The sequence below is a fragment of the Macrotis lagotis genome, chromosome 6 (genome assembly GCF_037893015.1).
Source record: "Macrotis lagotis isolate mMagLag1 chromosome 6, bilby.v1.9.chrom.fasta, whole genome shotgun sequence".
Lineage (NCBI taxonomy): Eukaryota > Metazoa > Chordata > Mammalia > Peramelemorphia > Peramelidae > Macrotis > Macrotis lagotis.
Genome location: NC_133663.1, coordinates 202,803,787 through 202,828,127, shown reverse-complemented (window position 1 = coordinate 202,828,127; position 24,341 = coordinate 202,803,787). Strand labels below are relative to the sequence as shown.

At 33.6% G+C, this 24,341-nt stretch overlaps 1 long non-coding RNA gene across 1 annotated transcript in view; it reads right to left on the bottom strand.

Moving 5' to 3' along the window:
• Positions 1-13,352, bottom strand: part of LOC141491974 (uncharacterized) — a 134,849-nt gene extending 121,497 nt beyond the window's left edge. The window contains exon 1 of the long non-coding RNA XR_012469815.1: positions 13,264-13,352. This is a non-coding gene — a long non-coding RNA (uncharacterized LOC141491974). The remainder of the gene's footprint in view (positions 1-13,263) is intronic.
• Between the last annotated feature and the right edge of the window lie 10,989 nt (positions 13,353-24,341).

Sequence of the window (24,341 nt, the reverse complement as noted above, 5' to 3'; positions counted from 1 at the left end):
GACACTTCTATAAAGTCAATCTCATTTTATATTGTCTATTTCACTTTCTAGGCTGGTTGAAATAGTAGTGATAAATGTTCTTTGAATACAATATAAAGCTTTTTCCCATTCTAGAAATTCTTTTTATGACAAGAAACTTTCCATTCTCCTCTTCACCAATAAGATTTAAATCTTATCCATTCTTCAAGATCCCACTCAAATCCCAAATCTTCCATTAAATCTTCTTTGGATATAGTAGTTCATAGTGATTTCTCCTTTACCTGCTTTCCTGTAGCACTTTTAATCTATGCCACATCATTTAATACTGCCTTGTGTCCCTCAACTAGTTAGAAGTGCCTTTGAAGTGGTAGAGTTATTTTCTGTGCATTTTTCACTGTACCAGACACATAGTTGCTATTCAATGAAAAATTATTCAAGTAATGAAAATTAGGTATAATAGAATATCTGCACATCTAAACTAAAATGCAATATGGAAAGCAATATGGAATGGCAAAGTATCAAAATTATCCTTAATGTGCTTCTCCAATGGAAATTAAATATTAAAAAGCCTATAGGGACAATTTTAAAAAATTTTATTTATTTAAGGCATTGGGGTTAAATGACTTGCACAAGATCACACAGCTAAGTAGGTATCTGAGGCCACATTTGAATGCAGGTCCTTCTGACTCCAGGGTCAGTGCTCTCTCTATCCACTGAGCCACCTAGCTGCCCTGATACAAATCTTTATAAGCACTCCCTATAAAGTCCTTAGTTATCAATTTAAATTTCTATGATAAATGCTTTTATAATATTTTGCTCAGTTTTTTTGTATATCATAACCTATCAAATATTTTAAGTGTACTACATAATTTTAAACTTCTTTATGATTGAGAAAATCTATTGTATTAGAGAATACAATTCAAGAGGCAAGTAGTAGCATCTAGAATCTAAGACCTACTTCTAATATAGACTGTTTATATAAACCTGAACAAGTTATTTAATCCTTAATGCCCATAGGAAACTAAGACTAAAAATCACAAAGAAAGCAATGATTATCATCAGAAGGTAGTTTCCTAATAGGTTCAGTTTAAAAAAGGCTTGAAGAGTAAAATGATTATATTTCTGCACAATCTTTTAAAGAATATTTGGTTTTAAATATAAAATTTATTTTCATCAAAAGAATTGATTTATAGGTGCCTTAATGAAATGAGTCCTAGGAACAGGACATCTTTTCAATATTAGAATATAAATTGTATGCTATGCCACATAAAATCAAAATACCAAAGTGCTGAATACCTTGTTTCACTTTTAAAAAAATAATAATTGATGCTTGCTGTATGAATTATCTTCTCTGTGCATTTCAGGAACAAAGACTTCATTTCACTTTTTCTCTTCATGAGGTAATGAATAAAAGATCACAGATAAAACTAGTAAATCACCATTTCCATTGTATTGATGTTTTACTGGAGGATAAAATCCCTTAGAATATAGATATAAAATTATATTGTTTTGTTGAAAGTGCTGCTTTAGAATAAAGTAGAATTCAAAATACACATTCTGGTTGAAAAACTAATGCAATAATAATAATAATAGTTATTATTATTATTATTATTATTATCTTTTATTATGTCTCTAAAAGTGGAGGGTGCAAACGGTATTACTGAGGGAGTGTTTTTCTGTTTGATGTTTGTGAAGAAGAATTACTTCCTCTCATTCTGGAAATAAAATAAAAGGTAAAATTGTGCAAAGTTCATATACATTTTTCCATCGAGGGCTTAGTTACATACATTTAATTTGCTTTCATTTTATTAAGTTCCAATTATTTTGAGAAGAATAAAATGTCTCCTAATTATGTTCCCCCTTCTGCTCCTTATCAGGCAGGGCAGTCTGAATTAGAAAACAACTAAAAATTACATCAGAGTTTATTTTTGTATATTACAAATGTTAATGAAAATTTTATTCTTTTGTTTAAAACAGATTACTGAGAGTGAATATAATTGGGAAAGATGTCTTAGTTTGATATCAGTACCTGATGGTAAGGGGTGAAAATGATTCCAAAGGAAAGAAGAAAAGCTATATTTCAGAAGATTAGAAGTTCAGAGAATTACCTAGGGTAATAAGATAAGAATGAGTAATTGCTGGGGAGAGAATTCTGGAAAGATGGTAGAATAGATCAGAAAATTTCAAGTTTTCCAGATTCTCTCCACTATTAAGTCAAAATAAACACTTCAGGGAGAAAGTAGAACTGCAAAAATAAAATTTACAGCATATCAGAGATGTTCCTGGGACAGCCAGAGAAAGTACTATGAAAGATCCTGGGTCTGAGATTCAGTTAAGTGAAATGCAAGCCACCTCTAGGGAAGTCCAAACATCTCTGAAACAGCAAAAGAGAGTTCATTTGGAAGATAGCCTCTCAGTCACAGGAATTTTCACCTCCCAGAGAATGTAAGAAATCAGGCATATACAAGAGGGGCAATAGAGGAAACCTCTACTGATAAAGGAAGCCAGGTCCAGCTGTGTTGGTGAGTTGCAGTCCTGAGCAATGAGAAACCAGCATACACTCCATGAGTGCAAAGGCAATGGGGCTAGGAAAAAGCTAGTACCCTTATAGTATAATTGATCTTTAGGCCTTAATAATAGGCCAGTAAAAACTGAAGGTTATAAACAATGGAAGGTTCTCAGGGAGTAAGATCTCTCCAGCACAGTTGGAAGGGGAGCTTGGAAGGGGGAAAGAGTGTCGAGGCTGGGTCCAGGCAAAAGTTTGGGGAGTCAGAGAAGCCATCCCCTATACTTTAGGATTAGAGGTGAATATAAGACTAAGTGGCTGGTTTTTTTAAAGGAGCTGGCAAAGGAGAAAGAACCAAACAATAAACAATTACTTTGGAAATAGAATAAACCAGAGGAATTGTCAGAGAAATCTTCAGAGGAAAATGCTGGGTAAAAAAACAAACAAACAAAAAAAAGTAAAAACATCAGGGAGAGTACACCCTCAGAAAGTATATTATTCCAAAGAGAAAAATGGCTACCTCCTCAAAAAGAATTCATAGAGAAAATCAAATAAAGATGAAATATCAAATAAGAGATTGAGGAGAAACTAAAAAAGAAAATAAGAACAATCCAAGAAAAATTAGAAGCCTATGAAAAGAGAGTAAATCAAGTAGAAAAAGTGATTCATAATTTGAAGGAAGAAAGCAATTCTTTGGAAATTAGAATTAGGCAAGGGGAAGCCAGTGACATTATGAAGCAAAACATTAAGAAAGAAAAATAGAAGAGAAGGTGAAAAACCACAAAAAAATAAGTTTGGATTACAAATCAAGTAGAGAAAACTTTAAAATAATTTTACTACCTGAATGCTACAATCAAAACAATCTTGATGTAATAATGCAAGAAATAAATAAGGAAAATTTTCCTGAAGTGTTAGAACAAGAAGTTGTAAGAAATTATTGAGTGCTGAGTTTCCATAGGATGTGTGTACGAGGCTGCTGTTAGGATTTCTTTTTTTTTAATTTCTTTTTAAATTAATTAATTAATTTATTTATTTTCAGCCATTTGTACATGTATATTTCCAAGTTACAAAACTTCCCTCCACCCTCCCTTGTGACCCCCCTCCCCTCAGCAGGGAATAGTCAGCTTAGCATTTTACATATATATATATATATATATATATATATATATATATATATATATATTGCTAAAATATTTACAAATTAGTAATTTTTGGCATGAGGAATTAGGATTAAGGGAGATAGATAAGTGATAATTTTTATATATAAAATATATCAGAAAGGTCATTTCTTTTTTTTTCTGTGTGTTTTGTTTTGTTTTTCTTCCTCTGGTTGGGGATAATATAGCCCATAAGCAGTAAAATACTATTGATCTAGCTCTCTGGACTGTTGAAAGGAGTTGCTTCTAACAAGGTTGTTCCTCTCATAATGTTGTTCATGTGTACATTGTTCTCTTGGCTCTACTCCTTTTGCTCAGCTTTAGATCCTGTAGTCATTCCATGCTTTTCTAGATTCTGACTATTATAAAACAATAATATTCAATAGTATTCATGTGCCATAGCTTGTTTAGCCATTCCCCAATTGATAGGTTTCCCCTCAATTTCTAATTATTTACCACTACAAATCAAGCTGCTATTTTGGAATATTTTGGAACATGTAGATCTTTTCCCATTTTTACAGTTTCTTTGGGTTATAGACCTAGAATTGGAATTTCAGGGTCAAAGGGTATGAACAGTTTTATTGCTCTTTGGGCATAGTTACATATTGCTCTCCAGAATGGTTGAATCTGTTCACAACTCCACTAGTAATGCATCAATATCCCAATCCCCAACAACCTCTCCAATATTGATCATCTTCCCTTTTTTTTCATCTGGGCTAATCTGGTAGGTATGAGATACTACCTAATTGCTGTTTTTCATTTGTATTTCTCTAATCAATAGTGATTTGGACCACTTTTTCATGATTATATATAGCTTTAATTTCTTCATTTGAAGACCATTTGTTCATATCCTTTGATATGGAGAATGACTTGTGATCTTATAAATTTGATGCAATTATCTATATATTTTAGAAATGAGATCTTTCTCAGAACTCTTGGTTGTGAAAATTGTTTCCCAGCTTTCTGCTTTTCTTCTAATTTTGGCATATTGATTTTATTAATGCAAAACCTTTTTAAATTATAATAGTTAAAATCATTCATTTTGCAGTTTATAATGTGCTCTAATACTCATTTGATCACAAATTTATCCCTTTTCCATAGTTTAGATAGATAATTATTGGTCTATTAATTTATATATGGTATCAATTTTTATGTCTAAATCCTGTACCCATTTTGATCTTATTTTGGTATAGGGTATGAGATGTGGGTCTATGCCTAGTTTTTTGTTAGGTGGGATTTCACAGGCAACTGTCAGAACAATACATTATAAAGGCAGGGGTCTCTGGGATTTTTATTAGTTCAGAAAGACATAAGCATACATGAAGACATGTGGAGGACAAAAGGAAAGATAAAAGAAATGACCCCAACCAATTACCAAAGTGAAGGAATTCTATCCCAACTTTGAGCCTGCCGATATCATGCCAAACCACCTCAGGCTGCTTGGGATTGGTCTAGTGTCTCTGACCTTTCACAAGTATACATGATTAATAAACTTCATGCATATTAACTTAAATGCCATCTGTGATGATTGAGGTTCATCAGCATAACATGTGTCATATGCTGAAGAGACAACATATTAAAAGGTGATATGGAGAGGGCATATCAATTAGATTGTACTCCGGGTGACTGGGATCAATGTTTATCTTGGAAGGGAGGGGAAAAGTTTTCAAACCACATAAAGAGTGGACATTGCAGCTATTTGGGGCTCTCCTCATTAGGGGGAGTGACCATTACCTGCAAGAAATGTAAAACAAATAATCTTTCTGTCACTCTAAGCTAAGTTTTATTATTTGTAGTAAGACAGCCCCACTTTGGAAAAGAGGGTTTTGGGACTCATTTCTAACAATTTGGGGACTTGCATTTGGGATTGAGCAGTGCCTGTTTTCTTCTGGAGCCCTCTGCAAATCTTTAAATTTTCCAAGATTTCAGTGTTGGCTGAGTGAAATGACTGGATGATGAAAAGAAGAAAAAAACAGTGTGAGATTCTCTAAGGTAGTAAAATTGGTAGCTACAGAAGTGTCTTATTGGCTAAGAAGTCTGTTTTCTAGGCAGAGTAATCCAGAGAAGTCCCCCCCCACCAATTTTCCTTCTTTGTCTCCCTCTCAGTACCTGATCTCAAAAAGGATTGTGGAGCTCAGTCTCTTACCCCCTACTCTGGGGCAGGCTTAAATGTCTGTCTTGGAAGTTGCCTTCCTCCCTATTTTATGCTGCTGTTTCTCAAAGTTAAAACCAATTTAGACTGGGATGATGGGCAGTGAAGAGTAAAATTCTTACTATAAAAATTAATAAAATGTTTGGTTGTTAGGTTGTGAATATTTAAGAAGCTAATACATACTTATTGGTTAATTTTTTATCTTTTCAGGGTAATATTTTTATTGTGGCAAATTAAGAATGATGTGATAAGTAAATTCATGTATTGGTAATATGGTTTATATGGTTGTAAAAGGAAGATTTTAATAAGTCATTGGATCTGGTCAAAGAAAAATTTATATTAAAATCAGAAAAATAATCAAATCTGAAATTTGGTTAAATAATGCATTAAAAATATAAATAGGAAATTTGTAAAATGGATTTTAAGGGCCTTGAGAAGAAAAGGGATGGAAAGCATGAAAGTTTAGGGTTTTCCTCTGAACCATAAGAAAGACATATTTGGGAGAGAGGGGATGGTCTTGGGCATGTGAAGAAGGTATGAGTAAGTTTGAAAAATCATGAGAGAAAATGATGTTATGTAAACTTTCTGGGACTATAGAAGCCATAACTGAACTGAATTAAGTGTACTCAGATGTGATAATTGAGGTCTCTAGTTGTGAATTGTCTGGGGAATAATGAGCACCAGATATTATTGAATGCTTGAAAGAAATGAAATTCAATTTTAAGTCTCAGACTATATATGTGAAACTAGTTGTGATTTTGACTTCTCCTGGTCTCAGTCTAACTAAAGAAAATATATAAAATGTGATCCCCTTTTGTTCTTTTAGGCTTTCTTTTTTCCTTTCTTTTCTTTTTTTAATCAATCAATTAATTTATTTTTATCCAAATGCACAAGTATATTGTTAAGTTGCAAAATTTCCTTCCATCCTCCTTTCCCACCCCTCTCCCCCTCAGTGGTGAACAATCAGGTTAGCATTGTAAATACATATTTTTGATGAACAAGTTTACATATAAATCATTTTCAGTATGAGGAATTAGGATTAAGGGAAAGAGATACATACAAGATAATTTTTTTAAGTGCTCATCAGATTCTGGCATTATTTATTTATAAGGGTTGGTTTTATTTATTTATTTGTTTTGTTTTGCTCTGGATGAGGATAACATTATCCATAGCCAGTTTAATGTGGCTGTCCTAGCTCTCTGAATTGCAGAGAGGAGCTGCTTCCAATAAGGTTAATCCTCTCAAAATTTTGTTGTTCTCTTGGTTCTGCTCCATTCATCCAGCATCAGATCCTGCAAATTGTTTCATGCTTCTCTTGAGTTTGACATTTAGGATTTCTTATAGAACAATAATATTCCATAGTATTCATGTACCATAACTTGTTTAGCTATTTCCCAATTGATGGATATCCCCTCCATTTCGAATTCTTTGCCACTACAAAAAGAGCTGCTATGATTAATTTGTAACATATAGGACTTTTCCAATTTTTTGTAATTTCTTCTGGATATGGACATAGAATTAGAATTGCTGGGTCAAAGGGTATGAATAGTTTTATTGCTCTTTGGGCAGAGTTTCACATTTCTTTCCATAATGGTTGGATCCATTCACAACTCCACCAGCAATGCATCCATGTCCCAATCCTCTCACAATCTCTCCAAAATTGATCATTTTCTTTTTTTTCCACTTTGGCCATTCTGATATGTATGAGGTGATACTTCAATGTTGTTTTAATTTGCATTTCTCTAATCAATAATGATTTGGAACATTTTTTCATATGAATAGCTTTAATTTTGCTTTAATATAGCTTTAATTTCTTCATTTGACCATTTATCAGTGCAACTTTCTCTATGTTTTAGAAATGAGATCTTTATCAGAACTCCTACTTGTGAAGATTGTTTGCCAGCTTTCTGCTTTCCTTCTGATTTTGGCAGCTTTGACTTTATTAATGCAAAACTTAAATTTAATATAGTCAAAATCATTTATTTTGCAGTTTATAATGTACTCTAATTTTTTGTTCATAAATTTATGCCCTTTTCATAGATCTGATAGATAATTTCTTGGTATATTAATTTACCTGTGATATTGCTCTTTATGTCTCAGTTCTGTACCCATTTTGACCTTATTTTAGGCATAGGGTATGAGATGTGAGTTTTTGCCCTAGTTTTTGCCATGCTATTTTTCCATTTTTCCCCAACAATGTTTGTCAAATAGCGACTTCTTATCATAGAAGCTGATGTCTTTGGGTTTGTCAAATAGTAGATTACTGTAGGTATTTATTACATCTTATTTTGGACCTATTCTAATTCACTGATTCATTACTCTATTCCTTAACCAGTACCAGGCAATTTTGATCACTGATGCTTTATAGTATTCTTCTAGATCTGGTAGACCTAGGCCACCTTCTTTTGTGTTTTTTTTCATCAGTTCCCTTGCTTTTCTTGCCCTTTTGTTGCTCCAGATAAATTCTGTTATAATTTTTTTCTAGCTCAGTAAAGTAGTTATTTGGTAGTTTGATTTGTATGGCACTGAATAAGCCATTTAATTTGGGTAGAACTATCATTTTTAGTGTATTAACTCCACCTAAACATGAACTTTTCACATGTTTCCAGTTATTTGGATTTGTCTTTATTTGGGTGAGAAGTGCTTTATAATTGTGTTCATACAGTTTCTGGGTTTGTCTTGGGAGGTAGATTCTCAAGTATTTAATGTTGACTGTAGTTACTTTAATGGGGATTTGTCTATCTCTTGCTTTTGTGCTTTGTTGTTCATATATAGAAATGCTGCTGATTTATGTGAGTTTATTTTATATCCTGCTACATTGCTGTATTAATTCTTTCAAGGAGTTTTTTAGATGATTTTGTCAGGTTCACTAGGTTTACCATCATATCATCTGCAAAGAGTGAAAGTTTTGCTTCCTCTTTGCCAATTCTGATTCCTTTGATTTCTTTTTCTTCTCTTATTGCTACAGATAGCATTTCTAATCTTTTATTGAATATTAATGGTGATAATGGTCATCCGTGTTTCAGCCCTGATTTTATTGGAAATGCTCTGAGCCCATTACAGAAAACATTTGTTGATGGATTTAGATAGATACTATTTATTATTTTAAGGGAAAATCCATTTATTCCTAAACTTTCTAGCATTTTAAATAGGAATGGGTGTTGTATTTTATCAAAGGTTTTTTCCTAATATTGAACCATGCCTGCCTACCTTGTACAAATCCTATCTGATTATAGTGTATTCTCATTGTTAAAAAATTTACTTAAAATCTTTGCATAATATTCATTAGGGGGATTGGTCTATAATTTTCTTTGTCTGTTTTGGTTCTCCCTACTTTAGGTATCAGTACCATGCTGGTGTCATAAAAGGAATTTGGTAGAACTCCATCCTCTCCTGTTTTTTTAAACAGTTTATGTAGAATAGGAATTAATTGTTCTTTGAATGTTTGGTAGAATTCACTTGCAAATAATTCATGAATTGTTCATTTTCTTTTTCTGAAATAGGGTTGTTTAAGTGATTTATTTTCTCTTCTGTTATTCTAGGCAGTTTGTGTTTTTGTAAATTTTCATCCATTTCATTCAAGTTATCCAATTCATTTGCATACAGTTCAACAAAATAGCTCTGAATAATCTCTTTAATTTTCACCTCATTGGTTCACCTTTTTCATTTTAGATACTGGTAATTTGGTTATTTTCTTTCTTTTTTTTAAATTGGATTACTCAAAGATTTGTCCATTCCATTATCTTTTTCATAAAACCAACTCTTGTTTATGAGATCAATGGTTTTCTTTGTCTTTGTTGCATCCCATAAATTTTGGTATGATGTCTCAGTATCATTTTCCTGGGTATAATTATTGATTATTTCTATTATTTGCTGTTTGAACCACCCATTATTTAAGATAAAATAATGTAATTTCCTTTTAGTTCTAGGTTTATCTTTCCATGACCCTTTATTACATATAATTTTTATTGAATCATGGTCTGAGAAGTGTATATTTATTATTTCTGCCTTTCTGCATTTGATTTTAAGGTTTTTATGGTCTAGTGAATGACAAGTTTTGGTATAGGTGCCCTGTACTGCCAAGAAAAAGGTATATTTCTTTTCTATCCCCATGAAATTTTCTTCAGAGGTCTATCATGTCTAAGTTTTCTAAGATATTCACCTTCTTAACTTCCTTCCTGTTTATTTTATGGTTAGATTTATTTTGTTCTGAGAAAAGGAGATTGAAGTCCCCCATTATTAAAGTTTTGCTGTGTCTCCATGTAATTCACTCAGTTTTTCCTCGAGGAATTTGGATGCTATACCATTAGGTGCATACATGTTAGTATTGATATAGTTTAATTTCCAATGGTGCCTTTTATCAAGGTGAAGCTTCCTTCCCTAACCCTTTTAATAAGAGCTGTTTTTGCTTTTACTTTTACTTTATCTGAGGTCAGGGTCATTACCACAGATTTTTTATTAACTTCAACTGAGGCATAATACGTTTTGCTCCAACTTTTTACCTTTACCCTGTGTGTATCTTTCTGTTTCAAATGTGTTTCTTGTAAACAACATATTGTAAGCTTCTGGTTTTTAATCCATTCTACTATTCACTTCCATTTTATGAGACAGAACATCCCATTTACATTTACAGTTATGATTACTAATTCTCTGTTTCCCTCTTTGCTACCTTTCTCCATTTATATATTTTTTTCAAGGCAAATGGGGTTAAGTGGCTTGCCCAAGGCCACACGGCTAGGTAATTATTAAGTGTCTGAGACCGAATTTGAACCCAGGTACTCCTGACTCCAGGGCCGGTGCTTTATCCACTACGCCACCTAGCCGCCCCTCTCCATTTATATTTTTCTATTTTTTTTTCCCTCTTCCTCTTCCTCTTCAAAATTTTACTCCCCTTCCCCTTTACTTTTCTTTTAAAATTCTATTTTCAGTTTATCTTTACTTTTACCCTTTAATCAGTACCTTTCCCTTTCCCTATCCTCCCCTTTCCCTGTAGATTAGGATAAATTTTTAAACCCAAGTGGGAATGTATCTTATTCCCTCTCTGGGTCAAGTCTATCAAATAGAATTTATTCAGTATTCATATTTTCCTTTCTTTCCCTCTTAAATTATAAATCTTTGTGCCTCTTCACCTGGTGTTATTTATTGCTATTACTAGTAATCAGATATTATTAATCAGAGTTTGATTATTTGATTGCTTGATAAGAACCATTGTCTCAAAACATATCCAATTTTAATTATACTCATTTTGTATCTTACACCCTTTTCAAGAATCCTCCAAGGACATACAGTCCTTCTCATGAGCCAAAGTATCATCAAATGCCATTTTATTTCTTGAACTATTTGTGCCCCCAACCTATTTTCTCTCACCTTTTATCCCCCACTTCCCCACCCAGAATACTTAACACCTTGTTAAGTGCAGCAGGGCCTATTTTCTCCCTCACTCACTTTACTACCCAATGCCCAACCAGGGTTTTTAACCCTTTTTAAAGTGAATCATGGTTAAGTCTAACCCTGATCTAATTAACTGCAAGAATCTTAAAGATTTCCAAGTACTGAGAGGCTCTGAAGGTCTCACTTGAAAAGTTTACAAATGATTGTAAGTTACAGAGCCTCTGACTCAGGACCACCTAGTTTATGATACCCTCATTAGACAGAGTACTAAGCTTTTGTCAGCACAGCATAATTAAAGTGGGTCAAAGGCTAACATTCCTGCTTTTCAGCAGGGCATTTTGTCTCAAACATAATGAAGTCATATTGGACCTCTTCAATGGAGAGACAAGACCTAACTATACCCATTATCCTTTAATTATATTTAACCCTTTAATTATCCTAAGAGAAATAAAGTTCTCAATAATTAGAAGTGTTCTGTCTTCCATTTTATGGTTGTATTCAGTTTGATGGTCTTGAGAAAATCAAATTCTTTTCAAATATTGACTTTAAAAGATTGACATCTCATGCCTATATCATTAACTAGCAATTAAGTTAATTATGATTACCAAAATCAGTTGACTTAAATTTTTCTAAATTCCCATTCAGAAAAATTTTTTTTCATGCCAAATACTTTACAGTCATATAACCTAAAACCATAGGTCTTTTCTCCTTACAGAATAATAAACTAAGCCACCTTTCTTTGTACAGTATATAATTTTCTTAATACAAATCTTTATTAGATAGTGCCAGTGGGACAAACTATAATTTGGTATGTGAACTTATGATTGAGAGATGCCTTGAGATATTGCATCAACAACTGGAAAAATTATCAAGATTCAAGCTTGAGAAAATTTCTTCCTATTCGTCTGTCTCTGCAATCAACCCCCTAAAAACAAATCACCAACTGGGTTCCTAAAAGAATAAAGGTAATCACATTACATACCTTTGGCTTTGACAAACTTCTTTCTCTGCCAAATGGTAGATCTTAAATCTTCTATTGAATTGGCTTTCTAGCAAGCCACAGATAATCAAAATTGAACTTCAGGAAATGTAGGATGATCATATTTACAATTTCAAAGCATCAGAACCTATTTGATTGATATTTTGCATCATGGTTATAGGTGGGGTGTCTGGTGGATTTTAATTGTTCAGGAACTGGGGTTATACCTAAGTTATAAATGGTGATCAATTACCTTAGCTTATAATAAAAGTGCTATAGTTTTAGGGTTTTTTCAATATAACATTAACATGATGCTTAATAGATGTAGGGGATACAGAATATTACCAATTGATGGACAAGCATTTATCATATTATAGATAAAAATTTAACTAGCAACTACTAAAATACAAAATGGTATTAAAAAAAGAGTTCCTCTAAGTTAATATATTTATTTCCACAGTAATAAGGATGGAAAGCAACCACTTCTCTAGGGAATAGAGTCTATCTTTTAAATGTAGCACAGTAAAGGAGGGACTTACTTGAGATTTTCCCCCCAACTACCCAAATATCATTAAATAATGAGTATAAATGAATTCCAGTGGGGCAGAATGTACAAAAAAGATGGAGTGAAACAGTTTTCCAACCCAATTCAGTTTAGTTCACCACAAAAGATCTGTTGCACTAGAGAAAGAGAGGAGTGTGAACCAGGAAAGACCATACCATCATAAAACCTATATTAACAAAAAAGGAGACAGGCCCTGGGATCCACTGAATTAAGTGCTTCCAGAGCTCTCAGTCCACAGGTGGCAAGAGGATCAAACAACTGGTTAGAAAGCAATTATAGTGTTTTTGTTTCTCATACATACACAGGAATCTGTTGAATAGCCCATGCTTAGATAGAAGCTAACATTCTGGATGGCAATCACAGTACAAAGAGGAGCACTAATAGACCTTGCTCAATGGATTAAGGGCCCTCATTACAGTATCAGGGTAGAAAACAGTGCGGTGGTCACTCACAGATGAAAGCACAAAACAAGAAAGTAGTTAATGTACCTTTCCTTAGTTCATACCAACTTTTAATAACTCAAAGCTTACTTACAGATCCTTAGAAGTATCTCTGAAAAACAGCAACACAAAACCATTGAAGCTTGGAGCAATATGCCCTCGACCCTAGAAGCAGAATCCTACTTTAGCAAACTTTTAAAAGTCAAGTAATAGGTTGGGAAAATGAGCAAAAAACAATAACAATTCTGACCAAAGAAAGTTACTCTGGTGACAAGGAAGATCAAAACATACTGAATGAATTGTGGTTTGTGATTATGATGGAATAATATTGGACTATGAGGCATAATGATGCCCTCAGAAAAACCTGGAAAAACTTACATGAACCAATTCAGAGTGTACTATGTATAAAGTAATAGCAATATTATAAAAACTTTAGCTGTGAATGACTTAGATATTCTCAGAAATTCAATGACTGAAAATAACTCTGAATAGTATACAATAAAAAAGCTGTCCTTCAGAGAAATAATTGATGGAATCTGAATACAGATGGAAGCATAGTACTTTAATCTTTCTTTTTCTTGAGTTTTTTGGTCTATATCTTCTTTTACATTGTGACTATTGTGGAAATGTTTTATATGTATATACACACGTATAACTTATATTGAAAATTGTTTAGCTTCCCAATGAGGGAGGAGTAGAGAGTGAGAAAGGGAAATAATTTGGAACTTGATTTCCAATTTTACACATGATAATTACCTAGCTGTGTGACCCTGGGCAAGTCACTTAACCCCACTGCTTTGCCAAAAAAAAGAATGTTAAAAATTATTATTACATATAACTGAAGAAATTAAAATATTGAATAAAACAAAAATGAAAGTATTCTATATTTGGGGATATAGGAAAGACTGAGAAACTGAGTAGTAATGATGTATGACCAATAATTATAGTAATATTAAGATGTGAAAAATGTGTATAGTTTTAATAATGATAATTGTGTGTGTATGTGTGTAGGAATGCTATACCTACATAAAAAAGGATAAAGGTTTACTAGAAATTATTAGGAAGGAAAAAGGGAAAAAACAAGGGTATCTTGTTGACATTTATTTCCTTTTAGTATATAATAATGAAAATAATATTGCATATTTTATATTCTACACTACAAACATATTTTTTTTATACATTTTCTACACTACAGACATATTTTAGCAGAGTAGAATATCACTTCTTGGTGTATTTTTGAAATAGAATAAATCAATTTTGTTAGTCATGGAGTAAGATTATAGTTGATATTCTGCAAGCTAGACTTCAGCAATATGTGAACCAAGAATTTACAAAAAAAAATAGGTTAGCTTTCAAATAGGTAGAAGAACTAGAGACCAAATTTCCAACCATTGTCATATTATTGGGAAAGGTAAGTTGCTCTAGATAAACAAGTTTCTATTCTAGGAAAAACATGGAGCTTGTCTTTCATTAACTATATTTCTTTGATTATGTGGATCACAACAAAATGTGGTAAGTCCTCAAAGAAATGGTAACACCAGATCAACCTGTCTCCTGAGAAACCTGTACACAGTCAAAAGGCTACAGTTAGAATCAAACATGGAACAGCTGATTGGCTTACAATTGGAAAGGGAGTAAAACTAAACTGTATACTGTCACATTATTTAATGAGAATGAAGAGTACATCATGAGAAATGCCAGGTTGGACAAAGCTGAAATTAAGGTTACCAAGAGAAAAATCAACAAATTGAGATATTCAAATAATACTATTCTAAAAGCAGAAAGTGAAGAAATAAGAAACCTCTTAAGCTGGCTTAAATTTTAACATTAAAAAAAACTTCTTGTCAAATAGAGGAAGAAGAAATGGAAACAGTGTCAGATTTTGTATTCTTGCTCAAAGATCATTGCAGATAATTAACTTCAAAAATGAAAAAAAACATGATGCCTGTTTCTTGGGAGGAAACACAGTGTTTTTTAGCATTTTGAAGACCAGAGATATCAACTTATTTACCATTGTCTATATACTCCAGAGCTATGGTTTTTTTGGTAGCAATGTGTGATTATGAAAGTTGGAATATAAGGAAGCTTAGTGCAACAGAATCAACACTTGCAAATGTTGGTGATAAAGAAGACTAAAGTCACTCTAACAGCAAAGAAGTCCAATCAATATGTAAAGAAATCAATTCAAATATTCACTGAAAGTTCAAATATTGAAGAGGAGGCTTGGACATCCTGGGCAGAGCCAAGATAGTGGCATAAAACTAACATCTCCATGAACTTTCACCTAGCACAGATAAATGAAGCCTGTACTCTGACATTCAAACTATATATCAAATCAAGAAAAAGAGAAGATTCAAAGAAGTTCTCAACTGTAGACATACTGGATGATCTTCAGTGGAAGACTGTCGCTTTGGGGAGAAAAGTGGAAGTAAAGGCCAGGAAATGGGAGAACAGTAAAGCCAGCAGAGGACCTTTTTCTTTTTTTTGCAAGGCAAACAGGGTTAAGTGGCTTGCCCAAGGCCACACAGCTAGGTAGTTATTAAGTGTCTGCAAGTACATTTGAACCCAGGTACTCCTGACTCCAGGGCCAGTGCTTTATCCACTATGCCACCTAGCTGCTCCCAGCAGAGGACTTTTAACCACAGTGCAATCCAGGTCCCAACAGTTTAATAACAACAAAGGTGCCAGCAGCTAGATAGCAAGCCAGCAGGTAGGACTCCAGCCCCAAACAAAGTCTGAACCCTGAGAACAAAGGGGTAAAAGACAGGACTGGGTCAGGAACAAACCACTGTTAAGTCAGAACCTGGACATAAAGAAGGCAAAAAAATCCTGTGCAAAGACAAGGCCTGGACTACATAGGTTGGCAAATGGCAAGCCCCAGCCTCAGCCAAAAAAAAAAAAAAAAAAAAAAAAAAAAGCTTAGCTCTATATTCCCTGTAGACCAGAAGCAGACCTAAAACATGAACCAAAAAAACTACTTTACAGACAAAGGTGACAGCAATGCCATGTCTGAAGAAGAAAACTGTTGCAATCCCCTGATCAGCAGGAGACAAATTCAGCTCAGGACAGAATAGAAACACTCATACACCTGGCTAACACTCATACACCCGGGTGGGGAATACTAAAAGGACAACTGGCAGAGCCACTTATTGAAAACATCAAACAGTTCTTATAGAAAAAAACCACAAAATTAGCATACAGATTAAAAACAATGAGGTAACTTTGTTATGGGCAGGAATTAACCCAGAAGGAAGTGACCCAAATCAAGAAGTTTAGAAACAAGGCTTATGGAATAGTGAGACCATGAATGACACAGTTGTGTTATCAAATCAGAGTTCTGTGGAAGCTTTCAGCTCAATGGTCACTAGAGCTTGGGTTTTCCAGTCATAACTGGCCTCTTGATCCCAAACTCACTTGAGTGGCCTCTACAGAAAGCAATGAAAAATTATTCACAAGGAAAGTATCAAAACTTTCTATAAATCGGACTCAATGAAGAGCTAAAAAAGAATTCAAAAAAAAAAAGAGAGGAAGAAGAAAAATTGGAAAAAATGAAAGTCATGCAGGAAAATTATGAAACATTGACCAAAGAAATCAATTCCATTACAAGTAAAAATAAACAACTCATAAAAGAAACACAGAAACTAATTGAAGACAATAAAACCCTACAAATTAGAGTTGAATAAATAGAAACCAATGATTCTACAAGACTACAAGATTCCATCAAAAAATGAAAAGGCAGAAAAAATGAAGACAATATAAAGTACCTTTTAGCAAAAATGAAAATAGATCTAGTAGAGTCAATCTATGAATCATCAGACTCCCAGAAAGCCTGGATTAAGAAAAGAACCAGGAAAACATGATGCAGGAAATTATAAGGGAAAACTATCAAAATCTATTAGAACAAGATAACAATATAAACATGGAATGAACTTACAGAACCCCTCCAGAAAGAGACCCCAGGATAAAAACTTGAAGGTTTGTAATAGTCAAATTTCAGAACTCCCAAATAAAGGAGAGAATATTGCAAGCAGCAAAAAGAAAACAATTCAGATATAAAGGAAATAGAATCAGAATCACACAGGACCTGTCAACCTCCACACTGAAGGACTGGAAGACCTGCATTAGCATATTTCAGAAAGTAAAGGACCTGGGATTACAACCCAGAATGTACTTCCCTGAAAAATTCAGCATATGCTGTCAGGGAAAAAGATGGATGTTCAATGAAATAAAAGACTTCCAGAATTTCCTGACACAAAGACCAGAACTAAACAGAGAATTCAATCACCAAATACACAACTCAAGAGTTGCATTAAAAAGGTAAATGAAAAGGGGAGCAAAACAAAAAATCAATGTTGGTCAAGACTATCAAATTGTATACAACCCTAAAAGGGGAGATTTAACACTTCTAATTTAGAACTTTACTTCTCTTAGGATCTCCAATAATAGTCTACCTTTTAAAGATCCTAAAGATTGTGGGTATAATTGGGTCTTATCTGTCAATTGAATAGATCCAAGATGGCATCATTATGTTTGAGACAAAAAATCCTGAAGAAAAGCAGGGGTGTTAACTTTTAGTGTATCATTATCCTTCCACTCACTTTAATCACAGGCTACTTAGCACCTTGTTTATTGAGGGAATTATAAACTGCAAGGACTTGAGTCAGTGTCTCTCTAACTTACAATCATTTGTGAAGTTCTCAGGTAAAACCTCAAGAATCTCCTAGTACTTAGAGAACTTTAAGATGCTTAGACTTTATTAGATCAGGGTTTGATTTACCAAGTGCTTCACTTAACAAGGGATTAAGTTACCTGGTTGGAGAGTGGGGAGAGTAAAAAGGGAGAGAGAATAGGTCTTGCTTCACTTAACAAGGTGATAAGTACCTGGATGGGGAGGAGGGGAAGTGAGGTGGGAAAGAAAATAGGCCTGGGGGGAGGGGCATAAATAGTTCACAAATGATATGGTATTGTATGATACTTTGGCTCCAGAGGAGGACTTTGTGTATTTGAAAGATACTTGAAAATGAGGTAAGGTAAAAAAATTATTATAATTATATTTTGATACAATTTGAGTTGATGTTGCTTGTCAAGTAAACAATCTGTGATGGTATCTTGATAACAATATGAATTTAACAAGTAATCAAAATATCAAACTGTGATTGATGATACCTAATTAATACTATTGGAGCAATAAATAAACCAAGGGAAGAGGTGCAAAGATTTATAATTTTAGAGGCAAAAAGGGAGAATATGAACGTTGAGTAAATTCTATTCAATTGATTTAGCCCAGTGAGGAAATAAGATACATTCCTACTTGGGTCAAAAATCTAACAATCTACACAGAAAGGGGGACTGGGAAAGGGAAAGATAAGGGAAGATGGGACTGATAAAAGGGAAGGGAAGGTATAACTGAAAATAAACTGAAAGGCAAATTTTTTGAAAGAAAAGTCAAATCATTGAAAGTAAACTAAAAGACAGATCTTTAAAAGAAAAGTCAAAAAGGGGAAAGGTAGTAAAATTTTGGTGAGGAGGAATAAAAGAAAAGGAAAGAGAAAAATATGAATACAGAAAGATAGCATGGAGGGGAAATACAGAATTAGTAATCTTAACTGTAAATGTGAATGGGTTGAACTGTCCCATAAAACAGAAGCAGATAGCAGACTGGATTAAAAAATAGAATCCTACAATATATTGTTTACAAGGAACAAATTTGAAGCAGAGAGATACACATAGGGCAAAAGTAAAAGATTGGCGCAAAACATACTAAGCCTCACCTGAGCTAAAAAAAAATCTGGGATAGCAATCCTAATCTCAGACAAAGTAAAAGCAAAAAGCAATCTCATTAAAAAGGATAAGGTGCAGTGGACAGAGCACTGGTCCGGAGTCAGGAGTACCTGAGTTCAAATCCGGCCTCAGACACTTAATAATTACCTAGCTGTTGTAGCCTTGGGCAATCCACTTAACCCCATTTGCCTTGCAAAAAACCTGAAAAAAAGGATAAGGAAGGAAACTACATTTTCTTAAAAGGCACCATTGGTAATGAAGCTATATCATTACTAAACATGTATGCACCTAGTGGTATAGCATCTAAATTCCTAGATGGAAAAGCTGGGTGAATAACAAGGAGACATAGAGAGCAAAATTATAGTGGGAGACCCCAATCTCCCTCTCTCAAAACTAGATAAATCTAAACACAAAATAAACTAGAAAGAAGTTAAGAAGGTGAATGAAATCTTAGAAAACTTAGATATAATAGACATTTGGAGAAAAGTTGATGGGGATAGAAAAGAATATGCTTTTTCTCAGCAGTACATGGCGCCTTCACCAAAACTGACCATCCACTAGGGCAAAAAACCCTTAGAATGAAATACAGAAAGGCAGAAATAATAAAGACACACTTCTCAGACCATGATACAATAAAAATTCCATGTAATAATGGGCCATGGAAAGATAAACCAAGAACTAAAAGGAAATTAAATAATTTTTTCTTAAATAATGGGTGGATCAAATAACAAATAATAGAAATAATCAATAACTGTATCCAAAAATTGATAATAATGAGACATCACACTAAAATTTATGGGATGCAGACAAGACAGTTTTAAGGGAAAACTTCATATCTCTAAATGCCTATATGAACAAAATAGAGAAAGAGGAGATCAATGAATTGGGAATGCAACTAAAAAAGTTAGAAAAAACAACAAGTCAAACATCCCCAATACAATACTAAATTAGAAATTCTGAAAATCATGGTAGAGAGTAATAAAATTGAAAGCAAGAAAACATTGATAATATAAAGAAAATTAAGAGTTATTTTCATGAAAAAGACAATAGAATAGACAAACCTTTGATTAATTGGACTGAAAAAATGATAACCGAATTATCAGTATCAAAAACAAAAAGGGTGAACCAACCACCAATGAGGAGGAAATTAATGAAATAATTTAGAGCTACACTTTACGAAACTGTATGCAAATAAATTGGATAACTTGAGTGAAATGGATGAATATTTACAAAAATACAAACTGCCCAGATTAACAGAAGAGGAAATAAATTACTTAAATAACTACATTTCATTAAAAAGAAGTTAAGAAAGCATCAATAAGCTGTCTAAGAAAAAAGTCTCCAGGTCCAGGTGGATTTACAAGTGAATTCAACCAATTGTTTAAGGAACAATTAATTCTTATTCTACATAAACTATTTTTTAAAAAAATAGGAGAGGAAGGAGTTCTGCCAAACTCATGGTGCTGATACCTAAAGCAAGAAAAACCAAAACAGACAAAGAAAATTATAGACCAATCTCCCTAATGAATATTGATGCAAAAATATTACATAAAATTTTTAAAATGAAATTACAGGAAGTTATTACCAGGATAATACACCATGATGAGGTTGGATTTATATGAGGCAGGCATGGATGGTTCAACATTAGGAAAACACTCAACATAATTAAACATATCAATAGCAAAACCAACAGAAATCCATATGATTTTCTCAAGAGATGCTGGAAAAGCTTTTGATAAAATACAACAACCATTCCTATCAAAACACTAGAAATTTTAGTAATAAATGGAGTTTTCCTTAAAATAATAAATAATATCTATTTTAAATCATCCATAAATATTATGTGAAATGAGATTAAACTCAGAGCATTTCCAATAAAATCCGGGGTGAAACCATTACTATTCAATATAGTATTTAAAATGCTAGCAGTAGCAATAAAAGAAGAAAAAGGAATTGAAGGAATCAGAATTGGCAATGAGGAAACAAAACTTTTATTCTTTGCAGATGATATGATAATACTATCATAGAGAACCTGAGAAAATCATCTTAAAAACTCCTTGAAACAATTAACAAATTCAGCCAAGTAGTAGGATATAAAATCTCCCATCATCATCAGTATTTTTATATATGAACAACAAAACCCAAGAGCAAGACATAGAAAGAGAAATTCCATTTCCAGTAACTACAGACAACATTAAATACTTTGGAATCTACCTCCCATGACAAACCCAGACACTGTATGAACACAATTATAAAGCATTTCTCACCCAAATAAAGTCAGATCTAAATAATTGGAAAAATGTTCATGGTTAGAATGAGTTAATAATAAAAATGACAATTCTACCCAAATTAAATTACTTATTCAGTGCTATACAAATCAAACTACCAAGCTAGAAAAAATAGTAACAAAATTCATCTGGAGCAACAAAAGGGCAAGAATAGCAAGGGAACTGACGAACAAAAAAAATGTGTAAAGGAAGGTGGCCTAGCTCTACCAGATCTCAAACTATACTATAAAGCAGCATTTAAGAAATAGAGTAATGAATCAGTGGATTAGGATAGATTTAAAAGAAACTTCAGTAAATGGCTACAGCAATCTACTATTTGACAAACCCAAAGACTTCAGTTTCTGGGATAAGAACTGACTATTTGACAAAAAATTGTTGGGAAAACTGGAAAATTATGTTGCAAAAACTAGGCATACATGCACATCTCACACCCTATACCAAAATAAGGTCAAAAGGAGTACAGGATTTAGACATAAAGAGTGATACCATAGACAAGTTAATAAACCAAAGAATAATGAAAAGGGATTAAATTTATAACCAAACAAGCATTAGAGTACATTATAAACTACAAAATGAATGCTTTTGACTATATTAAATTACAAAAGTTTTGCACTAATGAAATCAATGATGCCAAAATTAGAAGAAAGCTGGAAAACAATCTTCACAACTAGAAGTTCTGATAAAGGTCTCATTCCTAAAATATATAGAGAATTGCATCAAATTATAAGATCACAAGACATTCCCCAATGGATAAATTGTCAAAGGATATGAACAGACACTTTTCAAATGAATAAATTAAAACTATATAAATCACATGAAATAATGTTCCAAATCACTATTGATTAGCAAAATGCAAATTAAAACAATAATGAGGTTTCATTTGACACCTATTAGATTAGCCAAGATGAGAAAAAGGAAGATGATCAATGTTGGAGGGTTGTGGGAGGATTAGGACATTGCTGCACTGCTCCAGAACGGATCCAATCTTTCTGGACAGCAACATGGAACTATTCCCATACAGCAATAAAACTATTCATACTCTTTGACCCAGCAATTCCAAATCTAGGTCTATATCCAGAAAAAATTATGAAAAAGGGAAAAGTACTACATGTTCCAAAATATTCATGGTAATTTTTTTTTCTAATGGTAAAGAATTAGAAATTAAGGAAATACCCGTCAATTGGGGTATGATTAAACAAGTTATGGTACATGAATACTATGGAATACTGTTGTTCTATAAGAAATCATAAATGGTCAGACTCTAGAGAAGTGTGGAATGACTTACTGGATCTGATGTTGAGCGAAGGAAGTAGAACCAAGAGAACATTGTACATGTCAACAATATTATGAGATAAACAACCTTGATAGAAGCATCTCCTCTTGGCAGTCCAGCGAGCTACACAACTATATTTGACAGGCTATAGACTATAGTCTATATATTATCCCCATCCAGAGGGAGAAAAACAAAATAAAACAAAACACACAGAAGACAAACAACCCTTCCAAATCTGATGAACACTTTATAAAAATTATCTCTTTCCCTTAATCCTAATTCCTGATGCTGAAAATTACTAATTTTTAAACATGTTTATCAAAATATGTATGTAAACATCTAACATGACTGTTCCCTGCTGAGGGTAGGGTTGTGGGAAGGAAGGGTGGAGGAAATTTTGTAACTTGGAAATATGGATGTGAATATGGATGAAAATAAATAAACAAATGTAAAGAAAAGAAAAAGATGAGGCTTAAATACTTTGGCCTCAAAATGAAGACAGGACTCAATGAAAAATACCCTGATGCTGGAATAAGTTGAAGGCAAAATTTAAAAAAAAAACACGATAGAGTATGAAGGTGGTTAGATAGTGTCATGGAAACAAAAACCATGAACTTGTACAGACAATGAGAGATAGTGGAGCATAGAGGGGGCAGGCATACTATGATTCCTAGTGTGATGAAGAGTCAGATATAACTGAACAACCACAACAGTTTTTCCACCACTTTCTTAAATCTGGACAATCAACAAAACAATAAATAAAGCTGATTTGCTATGTTTATGGATTTCTTTTTGTTCCCCATCTTTATTCTCCATTTATTTATTTATTTATTCTTATTTTGTACAAATAGGGTTTTTATACATTACTAAAATATTCTTGTTTGAGTAAACATAACAACCCTCCCCCCAAAAATATATAGACCTGTGTGAACAATAAAGTAAAGGGAAGAGAAAAAAATTAAAATTAATAATAATAATAATAATTGTAGTTATGGCCAGGTGCACAGTGGATGGAGAACTGGCCCTGGAGCCAGGAGTACCTGAACCCATATCCGGCCCCAGACACCTAACAATCACCCAGCTGTATGACCGCATGCAAGCTACCCCAACCCCACTGCCCTGCAAAAACCAAAAAAAGACCCAAAATAAAATAAAAAAGTAATAATAATAATAGTAGGGGTGGCTGGGTGGCAGACAGAGCACAGGCCCTGGAGCCAAGAGCACCTGAGTCCAAATCTGGCCTCAGACACCCAACAATCACCCAGCTGTGTAGCCCCAGGCAGGCCACCCAGCCCCATTTGCCCTGTAACCCCCACCCAAAATAATAATAACAATAATAATAATAATAATAATAAATGTGCTTCAGTCTGTGTTCCAACACCACCAGCTCTGTTGTGGGTGGATCACATTCTTTATGCTAAGTCCATCACAAAAGTTACTTCCACATTTTTCTACCTTTGCTATTGTGGATTGCAATTCCATCCATTCATACTTCTCCACTACCATGTACTATATTTTCTCTCTCCTTTCACTCTGTCACTGCTGTAGGGTTGCTGAGTGGCACAGCAGACACATCCCCAGCCCTGGGACCAAGAGGCCCCAAGCCCACATACCACCCCTTAGGACCAGCATCCAGCTAGCCCTATGGTCCTGGACAGGCCATCCAATCCCAGCCCCTTGCAAGAAGAAAAAAAGAAAATGTTTTATATCTGACCACTCTCCCCCCATGGTCCATCCTCTCTTCCATCACTCACATCCCTCTTCCCTCTGTCCTCCTTCTCTCCTTCTTACTCCAGATGTCTGTATCCCATTGAGTATATCTGTTGTTTC